This window comes from Balaenoptera musculus, chromosome 17 (genome assembly GCF_009873245.2).
Source record: "Balaenoptera musculus isolate JJ_BM4_2016_0621 chromosome 17, mBalMus1.pri.v3, whole genome shotgun sequence".
In the NCBI taxonomy this organism is placed as follows: Eukaryota; Metazoa; Chordata; class Mammalia; order Artiodactyla; family Balaenopteridae; genus Balaenoptera; species Balaenoptera musculus.
The window spans coordinates 64,887,986-64,896,003 of NC_045801.1; positions in this window are offsets into that span (position 1 = coordinate 64,887,986).

The following is an 8,018-nucleotide window of genomic DNA, read 5'->3' on the forward strand; positions in this document are numbered from 1 at the left end:
AGTAATATAAGTGGGTGAGGGATTCAGGCCTATTATAGAAATCCCAGGGCCCTCTCATTTAAAAACAACAACAACAAAACCTTATTCTGATCTGATAGTGACAGTTCAGAAAAGTTTTTCTACACTAGAAGAAAAACATGCAAAAAAGTATACTGTAATCAGCCCTAGGCATTCATCCTCGGAGGGAAGAGGTGGGGATGGTCAGAAGAGAGCAGGGCTCTATGAAGCTGACAGCTGCCTATCAGCTCTACCCAGTTGTTGCCACGAAGGAATGCTGGCTCAGGGTGTCAGGTTTTCCAGCTTTCAAGAGAAGCCAGATATCCTGATATTGGGGTGGGGGTGGGGGTGGGGAAATGGTTGTGGGAATCTCAAACTTTGTAAATTCTGGCTCCAAATTTTAAATTCTGTAGATGGATTAAAATATGACAGTGGGCATAGTTTAAAACATGCAGATAATGGAAAAGATTTCTGGCTGGAATGTCTAGGAAGACTTCCTGGAGGAACTGATCTCTAAGCTGGGCCTTTGGGAAGGTTATTGGCCTCAGGTAGGAGCCTGGAGGGCAAAAGGACTCAAGTGACAGCATCTGTCATACTTCGGAAAGTCATGTCATTCAGTGGTACCTAACGTGGCCATATACCAAAATGAAGTTGGGAATTTTTTTCACCACATTTATGATCTTTTAAATATTTTTAAATGTTTCTGTACATGCTACAACATGGCTTAACCTAAACAACATTATGCTAAGTGAAAGAAGTCAGACACCAAGGGACAAATATCGTATGATTCTAACATTGTATGAGGGACCTAGAATAAGCAAATTCATAGAGACAGAAAGTAAAATAGAGGTTACCATGGGCTGAGGGCAGAGAGAAATGGCAAGTTATTGTTTAATGAGTACAGAGTTTCTGTTTGGGATAATGAAAAACTTCTAGCGATGGATAGTGCTAATGGTTGTACACTATTTTAATGTACTTAATGCCACTGAATGATATACTTAAAAAACATTAACATGGAAAAAACAAAAAAGTTTATGTAATATAAGCATGCCTACTTACCACAAACAGAAATAGAGAAATACGTAAAATTTTAAAAGGATTTTTTGTTCTCAACCTACCGCCACATGAACATACAATGAACTATCATTTCCCTCACAAACTCTTAGGAATTCATGCCACTGGACTCCTGCCTGCCAGCACTGACTACTTCACAGGCAAAACCCCCAACTATTTCTACTTAGAATCATCCTGGGTTTCATGTACTTTGACTCTGAATCACTGACTGCACTACTGCTCAGTTATAGAACTTAAGGAGAGAGGGATGATGGGAAGCAGGAAAGCTTCAGATTCCCCAGAGGATACAGTCATGTGACTGCCTTTATGTGTGTGCACATTTGTGTGTAATGTGTGTCATGCATATGTATGTACATACTGGCTTATTTTACATAATTTCCTGCTTCTTGATATTTTAAAATTTCAACTATCTTAGATATCTTTCCACTTCAGTATTTATAAACCTAGTTCCTCACTTTCCACAGCTGCCTAGTATTCCACTATATGTGAGTAGCATACCTCTTCCACTGACAGAAACTGAGGGAGTTTGCTATCTTTGCCCTTTACAAACTATGCTGTAATAAACATTTGTTTATATGGGTATTTATAAATGTGCACAAATAATTCATATAAGTTAACTTCCTAGATATATAAGTGCAAGCTCAACAGGTATGACTATTTAATGCAATAAAATTTGCCAAATTATTATGCAAAAAAAACTCACTAATTTTTACACTTCCACCAAAAGTATTGTGAAATCTGGAAGGCTTTTTAGACTCCAGAGCCCTGCTGCCAGAGATCCTGCTGCAGTAGTTCTGAGGTAGGATCTGGATTTCCATATTATTTTAAAATTCTACAGGCATTTCTAAGATTTGCCAGCCCTTGGACCCAAAAAGTAAAAGCTGAACATCAAATTGTGTATTATCTAATTGCAACGAAAATCTAAAAACTAAGGAATATTGTTGATAGAAATTGAAGAAGTCCTAAATAAATGGAAGGATGCACCATGTTCATAAATTAGAAGACTGAATATTACAAAGAGAGAGAGAAAACACAAGGTGATTCCTTAAACTAAACAGAGCAGGAAGACTTATACTAGTAGATGTCAAAACCAATCACAAAGCTATGGCAATTAGTGTGATATTGGCCCTAGAATAAACAAGGAAAAATGGAAAAGAATAAAAAATAGAACTACGTATATTCTGTCACTGATGACTAGGAGAGTACGTATAGTAAAGATGGCCTTTTCAATAAATGGTGATGATCAATTTTATTTCCATTTGGGTAAAAAATGAATCTTGACCCTACCTCTCACCATACACAAAAATAAAATCCTGAAAGATAGTAGGTCCAAATGCAATATAATATAGATATTAGAAAAATACATATAAAAATAGCTTTATGAACTTCAGAAAGATTTATTAATAGGACAAAAAAATTATTAACCAGTTTTAAAATTATAACTTGGACTAAATTAAAACTAAGATGTCTGCTCATCAAAATACACCATTAAGAGAATGAAAGAGCATATAACTGAATCACTTTGCTGAACAGCAGAACTTAACACAACATTGTAAATCAACTATTTTTCAATAAAAATTTTACAAAAAGAGAGAGAACGAAAGGGCAAGCCACAGTGGGAAAAGATATTTGCAGCACATATATCCGACAAAGTACTCATAAAATGAATATATAAAGAACTCTTACAAATCAATATGGAAAAGACCAAAAAAAATCCCAAGATCAAAAATGGGTAAAAGATTTGAACAGACACTCCATGTAAGAGGATATCCAACTGGCTGATTAAAAATAGACAAAGTTGCTCAACTTCATTGGTTGTCAAAGAAATGCCAACTAAAACAATAATGCGATACCGTCCCATACCACCAGAATGACTGAAATAAAAGAGAGAGTTAATACTAGTGGAAGTGCAGCCTCTTTGTAAAACTGTTTGACAATATCTGCTAAGCTGGATCACGCTGCACTCCTCTGAATTACTGAGGAAGATACTCTTTATACCATTTATTTAGTATTATCTGTTGCCTTGTAAAACAGTGGTTGGTTCTCATATATATATTTCTTAACCCCCTACCCAACATTGTAAACTTTTTGGAGCAGGAAGAGTGCCTCATTTCCTATACCATCAGAGTATCCAGCCCATCACAAGGTAAATCTTCAGAAGTATTAGTTGACGGTGCTGTTGATATATAGTGTAGATCGACAGGCACATTTTTATGTTACCCCGAAAACTCTAATCCATTGTTTCATTTTTCTTTGATGTCTTCTACATATTAAATACACTAGTATCTTATATTTCAATTAAATAAGCGGCTATAAAATTCCATTTCTGGGGATTTATTCAGAGAAATATTATTCATCATTTATTCACCAGAAGTTGTATTCGGCATAATACAGCTAAGGATGCAATGGGGAGCAAAAATATATAATTACCTGGCTGGGCTAATCATGACCAGACCATAAAAATGAATGCTTGCCTTCTGGTTCAAGATGGCAACATAGGAGGAGCCTAAACTCACCTCTTCCCATGGACACCCTGAATCTACAGTACATATGGAACAACTCCCTCTGAAAAAAACCCTAAAAACTGGCTGAGCAACTCCTACACATCAGGTGAATGAGAGAAGGCCCCCATGAAAGCAAGTAGGAGAGGCTGGGACACAATCTCTCCATAAACCCCATCCCCAGCACAGCCACCCACAATTGTGGGAATTCAAAACCTGAAGTATCTCCCTGAGGACCAAAGGGTTTGAACACCACAGTGGGCACCCCAACTTCTAAGACCTGAATCTAGCCTTGAAAACCAATGGAGCCTGTGTCCATGAGACCCACAGGCTATAGCCATCTAAGAAACAGCTCTTAAAGGGCTCACGTGTAGACTTACCCACCAAAGGGCTCCAAGCAATGGCAGCCCAAGAACTGTCTCTCCAACTGTTACAGTCCTGTGGGATCCAGGATTCAGAGCCAGGTGATCAAGTGTCATTCCCTGGGCAGCAGTCCCTAAAATTTGGGCACCAGATGTAAAAACCAGGGTACCAGGTGCATATAAAAGCTCCCCTCCAGAAGATATTTGCAAATCTTAAAGCATCAGTCTGAGAAGTAGACATCTGATTGAATGCACGTCTAGGGGTCTGCTGGCTGGTAAGCACCATTTTGGTGCTCTCCCTCTGCCATGCTCCAGAGCGCAGTTCTTGGCAGACTAATGCCCCCAGGGCACTGTACAGATAGCCGATGGAAACTGGTCCCCAGTCTTTCTGTGAAAGAGGCCTTTTACTTGTCCAGAAGTTTTGGCCTGAGGGGCAGGCTTCTGGTCTGGCACTCATCTTGAGGCCTACAGAGATGCCCTCAGGAAACAGAGGACAGTGGACACAATCTTTTTGCCCTCTCCAGATAGCCTCACTCCAGCTCACCAGTATCTTCCAGAAAGGAGCTTATACTTATCTGGTGCCCTGATTTTTATGGCTGCCACCAGGCGAACCTCTACATTGTCTGGCTCTGGAGACCAGTGGGGCTCCATAGGACTGTAGCCTTAAGTTCTTAAATGGCTACCACCACCCCGCCCCCAGGCACAGTAGAAAGCAACAGACCAAGGAGCTCAGTCTTTCTATGAAAGAAGCCTATTATCTTATCATCATAGCTGCAGCCTGAGGGATAGGCTTCTAATTAAACACACATCTAAGGGCTGACTGTAATCCCTTCCAGAGATCTTGGAGAGGATGGATGGTACCTTTGTGCTCTCCCTCTGCTATGCTCCAGAGCACCAGTGTCTCCTAGAGGGGAGCTTTTATACACATCTGGTACCATGGTTTTTGCTGCTTCCACCCAGGGGATACCCCTTGATCACCTGGCTCTGGTGGCCAGGTGGGCTTGTGTTCCTGGATCCCACAGGACGGTAACAACTGGAGAGTCAGTTCTTGGCTACCACCCCCAGCGTACTGCACAGACAGTAGACAGAAACACAACCCCAGTCTTTCCGTAAATGAAGCCTATTTGCTTGTCCTAGAACTTCAATCTGAGGGGCAGACGTCAGGTTTGGCACACATCTAGAGGCTGATGGAGGTGCTCTCATGAAACATAGGCCAGTGGACACCATCTTTGCACTCTCCTTCTGCCTCAGTACAACTTGCCAGTATCTCCCAGAAAGGCACTTATACACTCATCTGGAGCCCAAACTTTTGCAGCTGTCACCTAAGGGACATTTCCAGATTGCCTGGCACTGGTGGCCAGTGGCGCTTACACCTGTGGTCCCACAGGACTATATGTATTTGCATACTTTAAAAGCTGTTGCCTGAAGTTCAGGCTTCCAATCACTCTGAATCTCAGTGCTAACATCTTTCCTTTCAGATGACTGATAGGTCTTGGAACACCCTCAACTACTGGGGGCCACTAAAAATAAAATAGGCCTCTTAGACAATTACAAAGGTTTGAGAGACAACTAACAGCTAGAGCAGGGTTGAATGATAAGATGTATCTCCTACACAAGGCTAACCCTTCAAGACTGGGAGAGGTGGCTGTTTCATCTAATGCATAGAAACCAACACACAGTCAAGCAAAATGAAGGAACAGAGGAATATATTCCACAAGATAAAACGTCAGGAAAAAACCTTAATGAGACAGAGGTTAGTAATTTCCCTGATAAAGAGTTGAAAATAATGGTCATAAACATCGGAAGAAGAATGGAGGAACACAGTGAGAACTTTTAAAAAGAGGTAGAGAATATAAGAAAGTACCAGTGACAGAAGTCAAAGAGCTGAATAATATAATACTGAACTGAAAAATACACTAGAGCGGTTCAACAGCAGTCCAAATGAATCAGAAGAAACTATCAGTGAACTTGAAGACAGGGCAGTGGAAATCACCCAGTTAGAGCAGCAGAAAGAAAAAAGAATGAAAAAAAAAAGTGAAGACAGTTTAAGGGACTTAAAGGACAGCATCAAGCAGACTAACATTCACATAATAGGGGTCCCAGAAAAGGAAGAGAGAGAGAAAGGGGCAGAAAACTTATTTGCAGAAATAATGGCTGAAAACTTCCCTAATCTGGGGAAGGAAACAGACATCCAGATCCAGGAAGCCCAGAGAGTTTCACAGAAGATGAACTCAAAGAGACCCACACCAAGACACATTATAATTAAAATGTCAAAAGTTTAAGACAGAATCTTAAAAACAGAAAGAGAAAAATAACTTGTTTCATACAAGGGAACCCCAATAAGACTATCAGTAGATTTTTCAGCAGAAACTTTACAGGCCAGAGGGAGTGGCACAACATATCAAAATGCTGAAAGAGAAAATTTCCAAACAAGAATAGTCTACACAGCAAATTTGTCATTCAGAATTGAAGGAGAGAGAGAGTTTCCAGATAAGCAAAAGCTAAAGAAATTCATTACCACTAAACTGGCCTTACAAGAAATGTTAAATGAACTTCTTTAAGCAGAAAAGAAAGGGTGCTAATTCACAACAAGAAAACCTATGAAAGTGTAAATCTCAATGGTAAAGTTAAATATATAGTAAAGTAATGAATTAGTCATTTATAAAGCTAATATGAAGGTTAAAAAAAGTAGTAAAATAACTATAACTGCAATAATTAGCTAGGAATACAAAAGATAAAAAAAGATGTAAAATGTGACATCAAAAATATAAAACGTGGTAAGGGAGAGTAAAAATGCAAAGCCTTAGAATGTGTTCAAATTTGTTATCAACTTGAAACAGACTGTTGTAAATATAAGTTGTTACATGTAAGCCTCATGGTAACCACAAAGCAAAAACCTATATTAGATACACAAAAGATAAAGAGAAAAGAATCTAACCATACCACTAAAGGAAATAATCAAATCATAAAAGAAAGAGAGAGAGAAGAAGAAAGGAAGAGAGAGGAACTACAAAATAGCCAGAAAACAATTAACAAAATGGCAATAAGTGCATACCTATCAACAACTGCTTTAAATATAAATAGACCAAATTCTCCAGTCAAAAGATATAGGATGGTTGAATGGATAAAGAAAAAACAAGACCCATCTATGCTCTGCCTATAAGAGACTCGCTTCATATGTAAGGATACACATAGACTAAAAGTGAAGGGATGGAAAAAGATATTCTATACTAATGGAAACCAAAAGAAAGCTGGGATAGCTCTACTTATACCAGACAAAATAGACTTTAAAACAAAGACTGTAATAAGAGACAAAAAAGGGCATTACATAATGATAAAGGGTCAATCCAATAAGAGGATATAACATTTGTACATATTTATGCACCCAACACAGGAGGACCTAAATATATAAAGCAAATATTAACAGACATAAAGAGAGAAAAAGATGGCAAAACAACAATAGTAGGGGATTTTAATACCCCACTTACATCAATGGATAGGTCACCCAGACAGAAAATCAGTAAGGAAACATTGGCCTTAAACAGCATATTAGAGAAGATAGACTTAACAGATATACACAGAACATTTCATTCAAAAGCAACAGAATACACATTCTCCTCAAGTACACATGGAACATTGTCCAGGAGAGATCATATGTTAGGCACAAAACAAGCCTTAATAAATTTAAGACAACTGAAATCACATCAAACATCTTCTCCAACCACAATGGTATAAAACTCAAAATCAATTACAAGAAGAAACCTGGAAAATTCATAAATATGTGGAGAAGAAACAAGCTACTGAACAACCAGTGGACCAAAGCAGAAATTGAAAGATAAATTTTTAAAAACCTTGAGACAATGGAAAATAAACATATATCAAAGTGGGACTTCCCTGGCAGTCCAGTGGTTAAGACTTTACCTTCCAATGCAGGGGGTGCAGGTTCAGTCCCTGGTCAGGGAGCTAGGATCCCACATGCCTTGGGGCCAAAAAACCAAAACATAAAGCAGAAGCAATATTGTAACAAATTCAATAAAGGCTTTAAAAATGGTCCACATCAAAATATATATCAAAGCATATCAAA